Genomic DNA, 8,879 nt, shown 5'->3' with positions numbered 1-8,879 from the left:
TTTTAAATTCTAATGGACTATAAATGGCTTTGGCTAAACTGGATGACATTTGACTATTCACATTGGTAATTTTTGAGGAAATAAAAAATGTTCAACCTTCCTGTTCTGCATTAAAATGTGTATGAAGAAGAAACCTCCAATCCTATTTCCTGGAATTTTCCTTTGGATTTTCATCAACAGTGCAGGTGACTCATTTATTCCTACTTAGTGTTAAGGCTGGCGGAACGCACCAAATAATATAAGGATAGAAATAAGATGCGTTCGCAGCCCGGGGTCCATCGTGCAGAGGTGTTAACTGCCACTCGGTAATGGCGGACACAAAATGGCGGTATCGCACTGGACACACGTGCATTAACCGCCACCCAGTGTGAACCTGCGACGAACTCTGTTACCTTACAGAGCCGTGGAACTGCAGAGCTCTGATACCATACCCTGTTAACTATCACAGGGCACAGCTGAATCAGTGCAAGCTTTTGGTAACAAGACTCAACCCCAAGGATGTGGGGTAAGAGCCTTTCTAGACTAAGCACGGCGTCACACCTGCGATGCCTGGACAAAACCTGGCTAATAAATTTAGCGCACAAAGTGCGTGCAGCGTCACACTGGCGGCAAACGCCTCTTACCACCCTGACTAGGGATTCTAGTGCACTTATTGCGCACGGTGTCACACTAGCAAACGCCACTAATAGACACTGGCTACTGTGGAGTGTGGACTGAATGAACAGTGGCTTACTGGGAATGCCACTACTAGGCGCTGCTTCTGACTCCAGTCACCCTTAATACATACACAACCAGAGGAAAGGGGATCATTAGGAGCTTTCACCAGAAACAGACTCGCTTGTACACACACACACCACAATTAGAATATACTAACCCTTTATAGTCGCAGCCTTCCGGGACCTTGCCAGTGGGCCAATCAGAACCACTTGAGGACCTGAGCATGTAACCTTCAACCACCAATGAATGGTCATCTCACGGGCATGATCAGTAGGCAAAAAGCAGGACTTAGTCCCAGGAGCGTCTGCTCGCTGCTGACTAAAACTGGTTATTATAGCTGGACCTGGGATGGCAGCAGCAACCAGACGCACAGCCTCAGCCTGAGAAAGATGCTGGGAGTGATGTTGCTCCTGAGCAGGAGCCTCTATGGCTGAGGAAGAATGGGAGACCACAGAGGACATGGCTTGAGATTCCCCCTGTGCAGCAGTGGAATCTCGACGACTAACACTTAGCAATGATCTAACACTAGCACCCTCCATTCCTCCATGCTTTACTCACTTTGCCTATGTCCGCTTCACCTCTTCAAAGGCTGTCTGGATAACCAAACAGTCGGCCCAGAAAAACATGTGATCAGTGCAGTAGGTCAATGGTCAGGCAGTGGGTGGGGGGCATGCCCATTTATACCCAGCTGAAAATACAGAGACTGGTAAGGGATGAACACATGCTTGGAAGATATATATTGGAGATGGATAAAGTAAGTATATTTTATTTCAAAACATGGTATACTTTTTTAATACAATAAATTTAGTCATTTAAACAAGTTTTTTTAAACAAATATTTTTTTAGGATTTTCTGAGTTACGACAGTAATATCTAATAGCAAACAAAGGTTTTTTCTCAACTATCTCTACATATAGTGATCATTCATGAAATTTTCAGGCACATGAAACTTAGAAAGAAAACAGATGACATCCTACCTTCAACTGAATGTCTGATACCATGTTGTGCGCTTAGATGATGAAAATAAATCGAAAGTATTAGATTTGAGCTTTGCTGAAGGTTTCACTGAGCTTTGATAAAGTTAACAAAACCAAAGCACACAATACCAAGAGCGGTAGATTAATGACCTGCATGCTGCTTTTCAAGACGAAGAGAATGGTATTTTTTCCAATTTTGGTGTGAGGAAGCTTGAAAAAAAGCTCAACGCTGAATGATCCACCCAGGAGTCCTCTTTATGCCTCTTCTGTTCTCCTCCATCTCTTGGTACAGGAATAAGCTGTCCTGGTGATTCTTGCTGTTGCACAATGAAACACAAAGGAAGATATATTCTATAGAGAGGCAAGTCAATCACATAACGTTGAGCACCATTATCTGACCGAAAACAGGAAGGTATTGAAAAATAAAGTTGGCTTTGGAAGCTGAATGCTTAGTCTTGCAGTTAGGTAACTTTAAGAATGTTATCAGTTATCCATAAGGATGCATTAAAGTTGTTGATTGGTTTGGACAATGTAATTTTAGTAGATTTCCTTTTTTCTTAAAGATTAGCTGAAAATATACAATAGAAAGTGCTCCTAGTGTGGATCAAGTGAGGCTAGATCACTGGTAAGGTGGGTGTGATTACTCACCTGGGGGTGTTGTGCAGCGTCAGGCACAATGCTGAGAAGCACAAGACACGTGTCTCCCACCACTCCAGCTACACTAACTGGATCTCGGATGAAAATTTTCCAGGACTGAATCATTGGAATAGATAAACAAAGTTCCCCGGCTACAAAGACCACAGAGTATATACCTAAGGAAGGAGGAGGAACAGTTGCGAAACACATAGTTTTATTACAGAAGTTTTCTAACCATTTGGAATCTCTGTTATTTGGCAGTGTTCTTTGCAGCCCAGGAACTTTGTTTATGGGTCCCAATACCAACGATTAGCTGATCACAGGATGTTTTGCTTCTTAGATTCTTACAACTTCACTGTAACTGTGGGGGAACCAGCAAGTACAGTGCCTCCAAAGGGGAAATAAATCGTTACACAATCAATAGATGGTTCTTTTTATGCATGGATGTGCAGGCTCCTTCAAAGTGAAAAACACCAGTGGACATTTATTAAAACAGCCGTTCTTTAAGGTCGTGTTCCCAATATGAGTTTTTGGTAAGTTTTTCATGCTGCCTATTTTTTTATAAAATGCAAGTAATCTATTTTACTTAAATGGTGCATGGTGATTTTCTGCAACATCAAAATCTCACAAAAAGCTCATCATGGGAACATAGCCTAAAAAATATAAAGCATGCTGGTGTAATTTCAGCTTAATTAAGGCCAAATTGATTAACTGAGTAGGTCAGTAGTCATAATTAGTGTTGAGCGATACCGTCCGATACTTGAAAGTATCGGTATCGGATAGTATCGGCCGATACCCGAAAAGTATCGGATATCGCCGATACCGATATCCGATACCAATACAAGTCAATGGGACACCAAGTATCGGAAGGTATCCTGATGGTTCCCAGGGTCTGAAGGAGAGGAAACTCTCCTTCAGGCCCTGGGATCCATATTAATGTGTAAAATAAAGAATTAAAATAAAAAATATTGATAAATTCACCTCTCCGGCGGCCCCTGGACATCACCGCGGGAAACCGGCAGGCTTCTTTGTTTAAAATGCGCGCGTTTAGGACCTGAGGAATGACGTCGTGGCTTCTGATTGGTCGCGTGCCGCCCATGTGACCGCCACGCGACCAATCAGAAGCCGCGACGTCATTCCTCAGGTCCTAAATTCCTAGAATGAGGAGTTTAGTGCCTGAGAATGACGTTGTGGCTTCTGATTGGTCGCGTGCCGCCCATGTGACCGCCACGCGACCAATCAGAAGCCGCGACATCATTCCTCAGGTCCTAAACGCGCGCATTTTAAACAAAGAAGCCTGCCGGTTACCCGAGGTGATGTCCAGGGGCCGCCGGAGAGGTGAATATATCAATATTTTTTATTTTAATTCTTTATTTTACACCTCACTATGGGTCCGATACCGATACCTGATACCACAAAAGTATCGGATCTCGGTATCGGAATTCCGATACCGCAAGTATCGGCCGATACCCGATACTTGCGGTATCGGAATGCTCAACACTAGTCATAATTAGAAAGAGAGAAGTGTATTTTTTATTATGGTTAGGTCAATTTTTTTCAGAAAAGAATAACAAACAATAGAGAGCATCATAGTACTGTCATAATGGGCATGGGCAGAGCTTAGCAGAAGGGTTTGAAGGTCCCAGAGGGACTTAGTTCTTAAAATCAATTGACTGTCCTTTTAATGCATGGATGTGCTGTCTTCTTTAAAGTCAGAGACACTGGTGGAGACATGAAAACAGTCGTACGTTACATCAGTCTCAGTAGAAGGCACGATGGTGCAAGATGCGCTTCATTAAGGCCAAACTCAGATGCCTGTGTGTCACGATCTGAGTAGGTTATTAGTATATTAGTTATAAGTATTAAGAGATTCATTATTATTATGGCTATGTAAATTTTTTGGCATAAAAATATCACAAGCCATGGAGCACGCCATAAGTGTGTGCCACTGTTCTAAAAACTGTACAGAGCTTAGCAAAAGGTTTCATGGCTAAAAACGGTCCACAAATTGTGTCATTAATTATGCTAGAAAGTGTTGTAAAAGTGCAAATCTATGCTTGCACGTCACTGATATTGTTCTGCCCTTTAGGGTAAAAGACTAGGTTAAAATTACTGTTGCCATTTTAATAAGTTGTGATACTCTGTTAATGACATCCAATGTGCTAATAACATAATCTGATGATGTCTAATTGTATTACAAGTTGTTTTTCTGTAAAGATGTCAATTGCATTATGGGAAAAAAGCAATGCATGTTGGGTAAAAAGGTCCTGGTGAAGCAGTCACTTTGTAAGAAGAATTCTAGCAGAACAGTGGAGTAAAATTTTCTCCAGCATTAATTTTCTCCTGGATAAAGTACTGTATATCTTGTAAAGGTATCTCTATTTTGTGGTATTGTGTATTCAGAACTGTTGTTAAATCAGATAGTGATTGTTACTAAGTTATATGTTGACATGTACAATTTCCATGTCGCTGTGTGCTTTCACTGTTAATTGTCATTGTCATAGTTATGTGATATTCTAAGCTCAATACTTGCTCCTGTTATTTGTATTCTTATAGTTTTACCACATCCACATACATTTTGATTCATATACATCAACCTGTTGAGCAATAAACAAGTTAGAGAACAGTGAATCATGTCCTTATTTTGGAAGACAAAAGGTTTATGCTGTATGTCAGATTGCACACCGTGAGAATGTGTAAAAAAAATAACAGATATAGATAGATATTATTTTTTGGTGTTGGTACGCCAAATTTATTAAGAAATATTATGGTCAAATTCAGATGTTCATGTAATGCAGTTATAAATATATATATATTTATATATGTATAAGGATGTCAAGTTCAGGTCAGAAGACCCACGACCAGACCGTTTATCGCGGTCCGTACTCAAACCCCGATAGAGACATCTGAATTCTGTCTTATTATGGTATAATAAGAAACTTTGCCACATGCTTTAAAAATAAGATCGACCAGACAAGGCAAGTCTTCATTGTTCAACCACCACAACCCCTTTGTATACCAGACCAATGCCGAAACCCCATAACCTCCCTATCCAACATCACTGAATGGGGGCTTAATTGTCTCCTCTCCAAATCGCACCTCACCACCTGTGTGCTCGACCCCATCCCATCCCACCTCCTCCCCAACCTCACCACCACAGTTATCACCTCCCTAACCCACCTCTTCAACCTATCACTAACTTCTGGCATCTTGCCTTCTGCTTTCAAACATGCCACAATCACGCCCATCCTTAAAAAGCCAACCCTCGATCCAACTGCTATGTCCAGCTATTGCCCAATATCACTGCTCCCATTCGCTTCCAAACTCCTGGAGCAGCACGTCCATGCTGAACTTTCCTCCCACCTCCCATCTAACTTGCTCTTTGACAATCTAGAATCTGGTTTCCACCCCCATCACTCAACTGAGACAGCCCTGACTAAAATCACTAACAACCTACTTACCGCCAAAGCTAATGGATAATACTCTGTACTCCTCCTTCTAGACCTGTCTTCTGCTTTCGACACAGTTGACCACTGCCTCCTACTACAGTTCCTCTCTTCCTTTGGCATCAAAGATCTCGCCCTACCCAGGATCTCCTCATACCATTCCAACCGCACATTCAGCATCTCCCACTCCCACACTCCCTCCTCATCCCATCCTCTCACCCATCCCCTAAGGTTCTGTTCTAGGACCCCTACTCTTCTCAATCTATACACTTGGCCTGGGACAACTCATAAAGTCCCATGGATTCCAGTACCACCTCTATGCTGATGACACTCAGATCTACCTCTCTGGCTCAGACGTCACCCCTCTGCTGTCCAGAATCCCAGAGTGTCTATCAGCCATATCCTCCTTCTCCTCTCGCTTCCTCAAACTCAATGTGGACAAATCTGAACTCATCATCTTTCCTCCATCCCATAGATCTTCCTTACCTGACCTATCTATTGCAATAAACGTCATCATGCTTTCCCCCATACAGGAAGTCTGCTGCCTCAAAGTAACCTTTCACTCTGCCCTGTCCTTCAAACCGCACATCCAAGCTCTGTCCACCTCCTGTCACCTCCAGCTCAAAAATATCTCCAGAATCAGTCCTTTCCTCAACCGTCAATCTACTAAAATGCTTATGCATGCCCTCATTATCTCCCGCCTTGACTACTGCAACATCCTTTTCTGTGGCCTCCCTGCTAACACACTGGCACCTCTCCAGTCCATCCTTAACTCTGCTGCCTGACTAATTCATCTCTCTCCTCGCTACTTCTTCGCTTCCCCCCTCTGCAAATCTTTTCACTGGCTCCCATTCCCTCAGCATATCCTTCTCAAATTACTAATACTGACCTGCAAAGCCATCCATAACCTGTCTCCTCCATATATCTCTGAACTAATCTCCCGATATCTTCCCTCATGTAATCTCCGGTCCTCCCAAGACCTCCTTCTCTCCTCCACACTTATTTGCTCCTCATCCAATCGCCTCCAAGACTTCTCCCAAATATCCCCCATCCTCTGGAATTCTCTGCCCCAACACATCTGACTATCAACCACATTCGGATCCTTCAGACGGAACCTGAAAACCCATCTCTTCAGGAAAGCCTACAGCCTGCACTGACCCCGCTGCATCCTCATCTCTACCGAAGCTACCGCCTCACCAACCCCGGAGCTCCTGCAACCCTCAACCTACTGTCTCCTTCCCCATAATCCTGTAGAATGTAAGCCCACAAGGGCAGGGTCCTCGCCCCTCTGTATCAGTCCATCATTGTTAGTTTGTTTACTGTAAATGATATCTGTAACTTGTATGTAACCCCTTCTCATGTACAGCACCATGGAATCAATGGTGCTATATAAATAATAATAATAATAGCGTGCTCATAAGTTTACGACTTTCCTATGCCCAAAAATTGACAAAGCAATAATTATAAACCCCCCTCTTTTTTTCTACCTACAATAGATTAATGGAAAGGGGATGTGGAAACCACATTCCCCGGCCGCACGTCTCATGTTTGCACGGCAGCACCTTATCTGTGACCTGCACCATTTCCCCATTGTCTCCCATGTTTTGGTTGGTTTTTGGTACAATTTTAATGTATTTTGTATTTAATAAAGAGTTTTTTGTTTATTTCTGCTCTTGGTCATGTTCTTTGTGGTTTCCACATCCCCTTTTCATTAGGCAGCAACGACTGGTTGTTAACAGTCCGGCAATTGGGCAACAGTTCTATTCTACTTACGTTATGTTGCTATATAATACCGTCATCTTTATATTCTACAATAGATTAATGACCTAAAGCTTTTTTAATTGAAACCACATATTACAAATGGGCTTTAAACTTGACAAGAGTCAGAGATATTCGAGACTTGTAAAAATTGCTGCTTTCTTCCATAATAAGTACAGCAGGCCTGTCCACAGGTTGTGCTTGATATTGCATCTGTACTCCACTTGATGAATATACTACTTTTGCAATATCAAATTAGAACCACCCCCTATAATATCCAGGTAACTCCATTTTATGTTCTGGTAGGTGGACTTTCCTACTGAAATTCCGGGTGCTATTGATTACAATCAAAGTTTACTATTTGATATGGGAAAGTTTGCTTTTTTTAAAGTTTGTTTTCTTATATTTATTGCATTTTTCGTACTTCTGATATTGTTAGGATTGCCATTACACATTTTTTGATATAATATGGTAAGGTCTAAAGCTTATTTGCATCAATTCTACTTTTACTGTTTCTACTTTTATAAAAAAAAAAATGCAACAATTTTTTTTAAACTTGTGGATGATTGTTCAGAAACCTTCCATTTTCACATTCTTATTTCTGCTGACAGATTAAAGTTATCTTTAAAAATATGGTTATGGAATGATCAAATTAATAACTTGACTATTTTGAAGACTTTCACAATGAATATTATATAAAATAGATGGTCAAAATATTTATATGTAGTTTTGTGTGAAAGATTCAGGATATTTTTATAACTTATTCACTTAAATCTGATATTTTTTTTGAATAGGCGTCCAATGGGTCATCATAAGGAGCAGTAACAACATTTTTCAATATAAGGTTTTTGGTTTTTTTAAATGGCCTTCATCTCAATCTTGTTCCATGGCGTCTTGATAGATGAATGCTTTGCAGGAAGAGCAATCCTGTGCAAGCCTGCATAGGTTCAACCTAGGGTCTTCTCCTACGTTATATTGATAGTATCAATCCATCTGGTTACTGATCTTCCCCTTCGCCTTGTTCCTTCTACTACTGAGACCATGATGTCCTTCTCCAATGATTCCTCTCATTGTATGATGTGTCCAAAATAAGCAAGTCATACCTTTGTGATCCTTGCTTCCAGTGACATGTCTGTCACTGTCCAAAATTGATTTGTTTTTTAACCTCTTGCCATTCATATAAGGTATAATAAGATACCTTAAAAATTTAGAATTACTCAACCCATTACTTGCCAAATTAAAATTTTTACAAGTACGGATTTTTCAGAAAAGGGCATCCCAGTATTCAATTAAAAATGACAATGACATGATTTCCTATTTTGAAAACATTCATTTTGCAAACACAA

At 41.1% G+C, this 8,879-nt stretch overlaps 1 long non-coding RNA gene across 2 annotated transcripts in view; it reads right to left on the bottom strand.

The window, feature by feature from the left end:
• Positions 1 to 1,572: 1,572 nt before the first annotated feature.
• The window catches only part of LOC138641504 (uncharacterized), a 340,425-nt gene continuing 333,118 nt past the window's right edge, over positions 1,573 to 8,879 (bottom strand). For both annotated transcript variants that reach the window (XR_011313886.1, XR_011313885.1), the window contains exon 4: positions 1,573 to 2,010. This is a non-coding gene — a long non-coding RNA (uncharacterized lncRNA). The remainder of the gene's footprint in view (positions 2,011 to 8,879) is intronic.

Source organism: Ranitomeya imitator, chromosome 6, assembly GCF_032444005.1.
Source record: "Ranitomeya imitator isolate aRanImi1 chromosome 6, aRanImi1.pri, whole genome shotgun sequence".
NCBI classification, from domain to species: domain Eukaryota; kingdom Metazoa; phylum Chordata; class Amphibia; order Anura; family Dendrobatidae; genus Ranitomeya; species Ranitomeya imitator.
The sequence above is the reverse complement of the archived record's forward strand: the minus strand, read 5'-3'. Positions and strand labels throughout refer to the sequence as shown.